Here is a 9,838-nt window from a genome sequence, read left to right as displayed (position 1 = left end):
CATTGTCTTCTCACCGTGGTCCTATAAGGTAAGTGCTATTATGATCATCCCCTTTTCACTAGTAAGGACACTAAAGCACAGAGAAGGTAAGCAACTGGCCCAAAGTAAATGGTTAGTATGTAGCAGAGCTGGGATTTCAACCCAGGGACTCCACACTTGTAATCATACTACACTGCCTCTCGCTGCCGGCACAATGGACCCAAGGATGATAGTCACAGAACCTTCTTTAGCCCTATTTATGCCAAGCACTGTGCTCAGTGCTTGACACGCTCTATCTCCCACAATCCTTAAAACATTCCTGGAGAGAAAGTCCTGTCATTACTTCCATTTTCTAAATGAGGAATCTGAGGCTTGGAGATGTTAACTGGCCAGACATGACATAGTTAGTAAATGACGCGAAAGCCCATTTACTACTGTTAATCGTTTTATTTTACTGCTTCCATGTAAACTGCATACACTGTAAATAGCACAAAACAAATGAAACAGTTTTGCAAAGATTCTCCTTTGTATTCTGGACACTAAATAGGTACAAATTCATTTCTAAGGAAATGGTATGGGATTTGAGATCTGGGAGGCAAGCAATATGATGAAAAGCAGAGGACCCCAAGCTCATGGCCAGAAGATCTAGGTTCACATCCTATCTTTGGTGCTCACATTCCAGCCTCAGTTTCCTCATTTGTAAGGTGGCGGTGATGGCGAAACCTAGCTATGGGGATTACATGGTAAGACCTATGTGGTGCTATTATTATTTAATATGTGTAAGGTAGTTTTTTTTGGTTTGTTTGTTTTTGTTTTTGTTTCTGTATTACAGATCACTCTTGGTGTTGTACATTCTAAGGATTCTGACAAGTATATAATGACATGTATCTACCATTCTAGTATCCTAAAGAGTAGTTTTAGTGCTCTAAAAATCCTCCGTGCTCCATCTATTTATCCCTCCCTCACCCCTCTCACCCCCTAGCAATCACTGATATTTTTTACTGTCTCCATAGTTTTACCTTTTCCAGAGTGTCATGTAGAAGGAATCATACAGTATGTAGCCTTTTCAGATTGGCTTCTTTCACTTAAGAATATACAATTAAGTTTCTTCTATGTTATTTCACTGCTTGATAGTTCATTTCTTTTCAGTGCTGAATAATGTTCCATTGTCTGGATCCCTCTTTCTTATAGTTTATGTATTTATTTATTTTTTTCCCAAATCAATAGAGCTTTTATTGCATTTTTAAAATATCACAAGTAAGTTTGAAAAATCATCTGGCATCTTGCTGTTTCTGTAGCTGGACAAATTAGATCTTATTCATCAGCCTGCTGAACTGATCCTTTTTCAGAAACAGATATCTAAGCATCCAAAATTTTCTGCTACCCTTGTTTCCAACTGTTGGGGGCATGCTGAATCAAAGCAGCTGAGTTTGATGCAAGTTCAATGTCATTTCCTTCAAGAACTAACTCATCTTTCTGGGCTTGAGATACTGAACAAGCAACACCTCGCCTCATCTGAACTCTGCGGATGTATTTTTCACCCAGGAAATTTTGGATTTCAGCAAGAGAACCATTCTCCTGAATAACAACATGGATGGGGAAGTGACCCACACAGACCTCACCTGGTAACAGAAGTCCAGTGGAACACCCTTGATCATGTTCTGTACGTGACTACAGGTAGTGCGAACAGTAGTCAACCATTTGCCACCTCAGAGCCTCTTCTTTTCCTTTCCAGGGAGACTGAGTTCTACGTTGATGTGATTGAAGCCCCTTCACAGGGTTCCTCTGGGGCCCTTCACAATGACAGTAGGTGCCTTCAGAGTGATGTCCACGTCTGTTGGAACGTTGACAGTCTAATAGCTGAAATGGTCTTTATTCTTGCAGTAGATGCAGCAAAGAGCTATAGTTCACTTATTAAGGCGGTTTTTTTAAGTTCAACTCTTCATGTTATAGATGAGAAAACTGAATCCTAAGGAAGTTAGAAAAACTTGCTCAAGTCCTGTAGCTAGTTGGTGACAGAGTCATGACTCAAAAGTAACTCTTCAACCTCAAGTCCAGCACTTTTGGTTACTTTACTGTGCTGAGTGACATTTTTCTAGAGTTTGTGTTTTAGGATCTCCTCTTGTTACTTGCATCCATTTGTTGAACTACTACTTTTCTTGTATTTGTGGAATTAGAGGTCAAAAAGAGTTTGCATAAGGCAAATGCACACTCTCTACAACCGTCTGGTGGTTTAAGAGCTTCCGCTTCCTTCCTCATGTAGAAGTTTTAAAGATTTTTATTTATTTATTTGACAGAGAGAGACACAGCGAGAGAGGGAGCACAAGCAGGGGGAGTGGGAGAGGGAGAAGCAGGCTTTCCGCTGAGCAGAGAGCCGGACGCGGGGCTCAAATCATGACCTGAGCCAAAGGCAGACGCTTAATGACTGAGCCACCCAGGCGCCCCCTCATGTAGAAGTTTTAAAAGAGCAGCTGAAAAGTAGCAAAATTGGCAAGAGGGATTTTTTAATATCATCTGTCTTCTGCTCATCTTTGGAGGACATACCACCAAATGATCATGTGAACTGGAAGACAAAGAAAGCATAGCAGGGATTTTTCAGGTAGTCTCATCTGTTGTCAGGGCAGGTGAGGTGTAGTGAGAAGAGGAATAACTAAAAAGAAGTCCAGTAGGGATCAAAGGAAAGTCCTACACTTCGGTTCAAAAAAAAAACAACTGTACCAGATGCAGGGTATGGTAGAATATTCCACACAAAAAGGGCCTTGGGGTTTTAGTTGTATAAGCTCAATAAGAAACAATATTGCTATGGGGTTGTCTAAAAAGCTACTGCACTCTTAGAGTGCATTAATAGGGCTGCTTACTAGTCCTGAGCCTGTCACAAACTGAGAGACTCAAGTTTTTTAAACGTTGAAGAGTGAGGAATGTTTTAATCCCTCTGTATTCTGTATTTAAGTACAGATGTACAAGAAGGCCTATTTGTGGATGTCGTATCTGAACTGTGTAGGCCTGAGTCTGCCTTCAACTCGTGTCGTGAACTCAGGGTCCTGGGATTGAGTCCCACATCAGGCTCCCGTTCAGTGGGGAGCCTGCTTCTCCCTCTCCATCGGACCCTCCTCCCTGCTTGTGCTCTCTCTCAAATAAATGGATAAAATCTTAAAAAAATAAACCATGTACTGACAAGCTGGAGTATGACCAGAGGCTGCTGACTAGGGCAGTGGGCACTGGAAAGGAACCCACCTTTGTGGGGGGCTTCTAAGTACTGGGCACTGGGCTAGGGCTTTATCTACATGGTCTCAGTACATCTTCACACCAACTCTGAAATATAGGTCTTATTAATCTCATCTGCATATTTCTAGAGGAAGAAGCTTACCCAAGATCACTCCCCTTGAGAGTGATGGGGCTGGTTCCTAACACCATGTTCTTCCCACTACCAGGGAATTGAAAGCTCTTAAAAACCATATCATAAGTGGACAGCTGAAGAAACCAGGCACACACAGCTATCCAAATACATTTGAAATATTGTCAAGTGGAACAGGGAGCTAGATTTATTCTTCTTTGGTTCCAGAGAAAATTAGAGCCAAAAGATAAGTGTTACAGGGAAGCACCTAGGAAGTTAATGTCAGGAAGAACTTTCTATCAGAGGATGCTTCAGTAATTGATCTTCCTTAACTCATCCCTCACTGGAGGAGCATTCAAGGAGAAGCAGACTGGCCAGTTGTCAGGGGCGTTTTTCGTTCACTCAACCAATATTTAATAAGTAGCTATGATGTGTTATCACTGTTTTAGAACTTGAAGATTTGGCAATGAAAAAACAGAACAAAAATACATGTATTCTTGCCTTAATAGGGTTTACATTGCAATGGAATATAATGGTAGAGGTCACTGCAACATTTTCTGGTATATCCAACTAGTGGCCCCCCCAAGATACCAGTCATAGACGGACACTGTGCCAGAGTCCCCTCAACTAGTACCACTGCTGGGCATGCTGGCTCAACCTCTAATTCCCAAATCCTGTGAATCTTTGCTAAGGGCACTCTCTGGTCACTAGAGCCCATCCCACCTTTATTCTAGAAGTGATGAAGGAATTGACATTCCCCCAGCAGCTGTTCCCCAGTGACTGATGGGATAAAAACTGTGATCTTCTTGTCTCTCAGTTGGGATAACTCTGAGACACAGGATCCATGGTGCCTCCCTGAGTCCCTCAGCAGGATGGCGCTCCAGTTGTCCACAGTGTACCCTTGCTTGATTGGTTCTTTCTTGTCCCTAGCTCGTTTCCCATTGCCCGACTCATTGTTCCTGGAGCTACTTCCCAAATAAACCACGTGCACTTGAATTCTTGCCTCAAAGCCTGCTTCTGGGGGATCCCAAAGTAAGGCAGTCCTTATGATTCTTGAACACTGGCTGAATGTCAAGGGATTTGAGTTTTCATCATGGCTCTTGGCTCTGTGCAAGTCACTAACCTTCCTAGTTCCTTGTATTATCACTTGTAAAATAAGAGCATCAGACCAGATGAAATATATGTGTATATATATTTGAAATATATATCTGTATTCCTACCCACAAACATGCCTAGTATTTAATTTTGTAGCCTCCTTTACATGGTTTGAAAGAACCTTCACATCCATATCCCATTGATCCTCAAAATACCTCTGCGAATTAGACTGAGTAGAGACAATTTTGCCTATTTAAGAGATTAGACAATTGAATGGGTTTCCTATTATCTCTTCTAAACCTTTAACTGATGTCCTGGAGTTTGAGCAATTCCCATCCTGTTTTCCTAATCTCTATCTCCAAACTGATGCAAAGAACAAGTTTGCTGTTTCTTGATTATTGAATCAAGAGGTTATGGCCAGCAAATGGCTAGACTCATGGCTAAAATAAGAAGGGATCCAGAGCCTTTGGAATATAAAATTCCATCTTAAATAGCCCATATGGGTTAGGTGCTGTGTGGGATGAGACTGTGGGAGTAGACATAGACCCGGGCTACATGCAAGTGGATTAGTGAATCACAAACCCACACTCTGATAAGAGGGAGCATGGGATACATTTTTGTATTTTCTACAGTTTATAAAAGCACTTTTACAGCTTTAATCTCACTTGATTCTCATTAACCCTGTGAAATACAATTTTTATTATTATCATTTTGATGGGAACACAGAGGCTAGGAGAGGTTGAGTAGATGCGATAAATGTGAAGTAAGTCTCCCTTGAAATGTTAAGGCGTGTGCCAGTGGAGGTTTATCATGCCCAGGCCTGTTCCCTGGAAAGCTGTGGTTATGATTTCTCTTGTAGATGTATAGATTCAAACAGAGGGGGCTTTCCAGAATACACTGGAAGAGCTCAATCATAAAGAGGGGAAGAGTAAAGACAGTGATGCTACAGATTCTTTGAGGTTATGAGTAGAGAGATGATCCCATGTCACTATGCAGAGAGGGAAATCAGATGATGGCACTCCAATGAGCCTTAGAGATCATCCTGGTCCAAATTCCTCTGTGATCCAGAGCAGGGAGGTATTTTCTTTAAGGTTACACAACTTGTAGGGTGAGCCATCATCCTGGTTTGCCCTGAAAGTCCTGCCTTCCAGGAAACCTGAGTCTGGAGCAAAGTAGGATGGTTGGCCACTCTGTGATGGATAAATGTATCTGACACTTCCCAGTCTGTCTGGTTCCAGAAGACCACTTGTTTAACTACACTGACACTGAATATGATTGTGAGGGAGTTACTCTGCCCCTCCAATTTCATATTCTCATCTGTAAAATGGAAACAAAAATATCAAATGTAGAGTTGTGTGGGGCGCCTGAGTGTGGCTCAGTTGTTTAAGCATCTGCCTTCAGCTCAGGTCATGATCTTGGGGTCCTGGGCTGGAGCCCCAAGTCAGGCTCCCTGCTCAGTGGGGAGTCTGCTTCTCCCTCTCCCTCTACCCTTCCCCCCACTCATGTGCACACTCTCTTTCTCTCAAATAAATAAAAAAATACAATCTTAAAAAAAAGAATTGTGCGGATTAAATCAGAAAATGCATGGAAAATGCTCGCTAAATGGTAGATACCATACTATTGTTATTACTTACCAACACTAGAGCTAGGTTATCCTGACCTTCGACCTTCCTCTCTGTTACTCCTTTTTGCCTCCAGCAGGATTCACAAATCACCATTATGGTTTTTTCTGCACATGAAATAAAGTCTTCATATTATAACTGGAAATTTTGGTAAACTTGTATGCCCAGGAAGCTTCCCTCTTTTTAGTGACCAAAAAGCTTTTGTTTTCTGTACTAAAAGTCACATGTTCCGAGAGGAGTTTTGGCATATAGTTCCACTATACCCAAATGATCTCTTTTTTAGATTGTGAGAACAGCTACTATCAAATACACAATCAAATGGAAGGATTTAGATGTATGTGGCACCAAGCCTCTCACTAATGTCATGGCAGGGGAGAATGAGTGTATTTCTTAAATCTCATCCAATTATGTAAAATAAGACTGTTTTGGGTATAGCTACAATTTCTTCACATTTGTCTGTTGCTGTCCCTCCCCATGCAACCATGCTACATTACATTATATAGAGAAAATAACAAAATCCAGCATTTCATGCTAGTTTTAGAAGGCTGTCCTGTTCCCCTGTTGTCGTGTTCTGAGTGGGCGTTTGAACTCTGAAACCCTGCAGACTGAGCCCCTGAAACAGGCTCTTTCTGTGTCTCAGTGGGAAACTCTTTGCTTCTCTTCTTCAGTTTCTTCAGCTGTAAAACAGGAATCCAAATAATTCCCTTTAGCTCAGGGATTCTCTGAGCTCGCCTGCAAAATGACACAGAGATGAAAAACCCAATAGTGACAATGCATGCCTAACACTGTTATGAGTCTAGAGCTCAGAGTTCAATGAGATTAAAAAAAAAAAAGAAAGAAAGAAAGAAAAATAAAAAGATCCAGCATCCAAGAGGAAAAACCCAAAGTGCTCTATGATCAAACTAAGGTATTTTGTGCATAGCTTTTGGGGATCAATTTCCGTGCAACTTCCTGGGGTGAACTTGCAAATGTTTCCCTACTCTTTTCCCTAAAAGAAGCCTTCTCCATTACAATTTTATAGGATTCCCACCCACTTTTTTTTTTTTTTTAACTGTCGTAAAGAAAAAATTGAGTAGAGCTTCCTTGCTGATTGTGGAGAACAAATCTTGTATCTCTTTGGAAGCTTGTTGATCAAAAGATCTGTGTCATCTGTGGGTAGTACATTTCTCTGAGGGGAAAACAGAGTAATCAAGAATGCTTCTCTTCTCAGAGGAAAACAGATGCACCGTGTGTGTATTGGGGCTGTGTTTAAAAAACAAAGTCAAGAGCCTGAGAGAATTGTAACGGTGTTCTCCCTGCAAATGTGTGGGGATAAATGGTGACTCAAAAAGTGACCTCACATTCCAGAGCTTTTGGTGTCTATGGCAAGAAGCAGATAAAATGTGTCAATAAAACCTGGCATTTATTAGAGAGATAAAGAGGCCTGGAGTAAATGGTATACTCTGAGTAAGACAGGAAAACAGGAACATTTCTATACTTTGTTACCAACTTTTGTCTTGGGTCAGGTGGTAACTGGGTTTATTATTTAGAATTTTTAACGTAGTCCCTCAGAATGATTGTTAGTTTTTGGAGTGCTCTCTTCTTGGCTTGCTAGTGTTTACAAATCACACCAGGCAATAGATCTTTAACTCTCTTATTACAAAATAATAATAGAAAGTGGATTGTGTGTAGTGCATTTTCTCTAGGGAATGAAATCACAAAAATAACCACAAGCATTTCACTGTTTGAAAAAGCAAAACAAAACAAACCATACACGTACAGAGAGTCAACTGATTCTCCTCCCATGGGTGGCTCTTCCATAGCTGTATTTAACTGTCTAGGGCAATTATCCTTGCAGTGACCTCTGTTTCCTAGTGGCAAAATCCAGGATAGTCAGCATACTTAAAAGTTGGTTATTCTTGGGGTGCCTGGGTGGCTCAGTCAGTTAAGCATCTGCTTCTGGCTCAGGTCATGATCTCGGGGTCCTGGGATCGAGCCCCTTGTGGGGCTCCCTACTAAATAGGGAGTCTGCTTCTCCCTCTCCTTCTGCCCCTCCCCCTCCCCTGCTCATGCTTCCCCCCCAACCCCCACCCCCAGCTCATGCTCTCTCTCTCTCTCGCTCATGCTCTCTCTTTCAAATAAATAAATAAAATCTTTTTAAAAAAGTTGAATTCTCCTTTGTATTTTATAGTTATGGTGAGAGATGAATGAGAAGATATATCTTTTTCTAGACCTTGGGTTTCAAAAACGTTTTTAGATTGGCTAGCGCTATATAGTTCATTACAAGCTTCCTGATCCACTGTTTAGGATGAAAGAGGAAAAATATTTTGTATTGACAGAAGATCAAGAGCAGATGTACACCAAGGTCTCAAGCATACGTTTTAACTTACTTTTGTGTGCTGTGAGGAACTATATCAGAGCCAAAAAGTGATTTGTATTCACTAATTGTAGGCAGATTGGTAGTTTTTGTATATAAAAAATAACATTTTAATGTGTTATCTGCTGGTTTTCCTCTCTCTCATCCTGAATATGTTTTGTGTGTTTACTTCATGGGCTCACTTAAGGTTTAATGGGGAACTATCTCAGTGTCCTGGGCAGCACTAGTTTTCATACCCATCAGCTTCCTTAGAAAGTTTAATGTGATTATGAACTACTTCAAGTTGTGGCTATGGGAGCACAGGTCTGTGGAAACAGGGCAGTTGTCTGGTAAATTTGATCAAGGTAGAATGTCAAGTTGGATCATTCAAGAGTCAGGACTCCCAGAATATATCCACTTTGGTGCCCAAGAAAATCCAGATTGAATATCTCCATTGCTCAGATATGCTGGAAGTTTTGCCAGATTTCTGCTTCAATTGGTGTGTGTGGAAACTGCTTACACATGCAGCCTTAGAGGGAGTCAATCTGTTGCGTGGCTGTCCGAATGTCATCACAGCTCATTGCCATTTCTAGGTGACAAATCATAAACATGGCTCGCCCTCTGGAAATGATGGTTAACTGTGTGAGGCAGAATGGTGGAAAACGTGGGTTCCACAAAAAATGTCCACAGGTGCCAGGTTTATATTATAAGTGAGGCAGGTCTAGTGTCAGGGTGTGAGAGATGATAGGGACTGCAAAGACCTGAGGGGATCCATCCATCTGAAGGGGCATCTGCTCCTCACCTCCAGCTCTCCACTGCCCTTCCTCAGTAGATGCTCAGTGTTGCCAAATATGGTCATTTTTTCCAAAACAAGCAGGAAATTCAGATTTTTATGTGAAATCTCTCAAACTTTAAATCTTGACTTAAATTTCTTAAAACACTTTGTTTTTGTTTTTTTGTTGTTTTTTGTTTTTTTAAGATTTTATTTATTTATTCATGAGAGAGAGAGAGAGAGGCAGAGGGAGAAGCAGGCTCCCAGGGAGCAGGGAGCCCGATGCGGGACTTGATCCCAGGACCCTGAGATCATGACCTGAGCCGAAGGCAGACGCTTAACCATCTGAGCCACCCAGGCGCCCTTAAAACACTTTGTACTCAGAATCTAAATACTTCAGAAGGCTAAATATGGCCACCAGGCTAACATTTTGGGACGTCTGATTTAAGTGACTCTCTGAGAAGAGAAGACCTTCCCTACTCTACATTTAGAGATGGGTTTTTCCAGTAACTTTGGTTAGTGTCATTTTTTTTTTTTTTAAGATTTTATTTATTTATTTGACAGAGAGACAGCGAGAGAGGGAACACAAGCAGGGGGAGGGGAGAGGGAGAAGCAGGCTTCCCGCGGAGCAGGGATTCCGATGTGGGGCTCTATCCCAGGACCCTGGGATCATGACCTGAGCCGAAGGCAGACGCTTAACT

At 41.6% G+C, this 9,838-nt stretch overlaps 1 pseudogene; it reads right to left on the bottom strand.

Annotated features, from left to right (window-relative positions):
* Positions 1-1,293: 1,293 nt before the first annotated feature.
* On the bottom strand, positions 1,294-6,126 carry LOC116626673 (annotated as a pseudogene).
* Positions 6,127-9,838: the final 3,712 nt, after the last annotated feature.

This window comes from Phoca vitulina, unplaced genomic scaffold (assembly GCF_004348235.1).
Source record: "Phoca vitulina isolate PV1807 unplaced genomic scaffold, GSC_HSeal_1.0 scaffold2, whole genome shotgun sequence".
Classification (NCBI taxonomy): domain Eukaryota; kingdom Metazoa; phylum Chordata; class Mammalia; order Carnivora; family Phocidae; genus Phoca; species Phoca vitulina.
The sequence above is the reverse complement of the archived record's forward strand: the minus strand, read 5'-3'. Positions and strand labels throughout refer to the sequence as shown.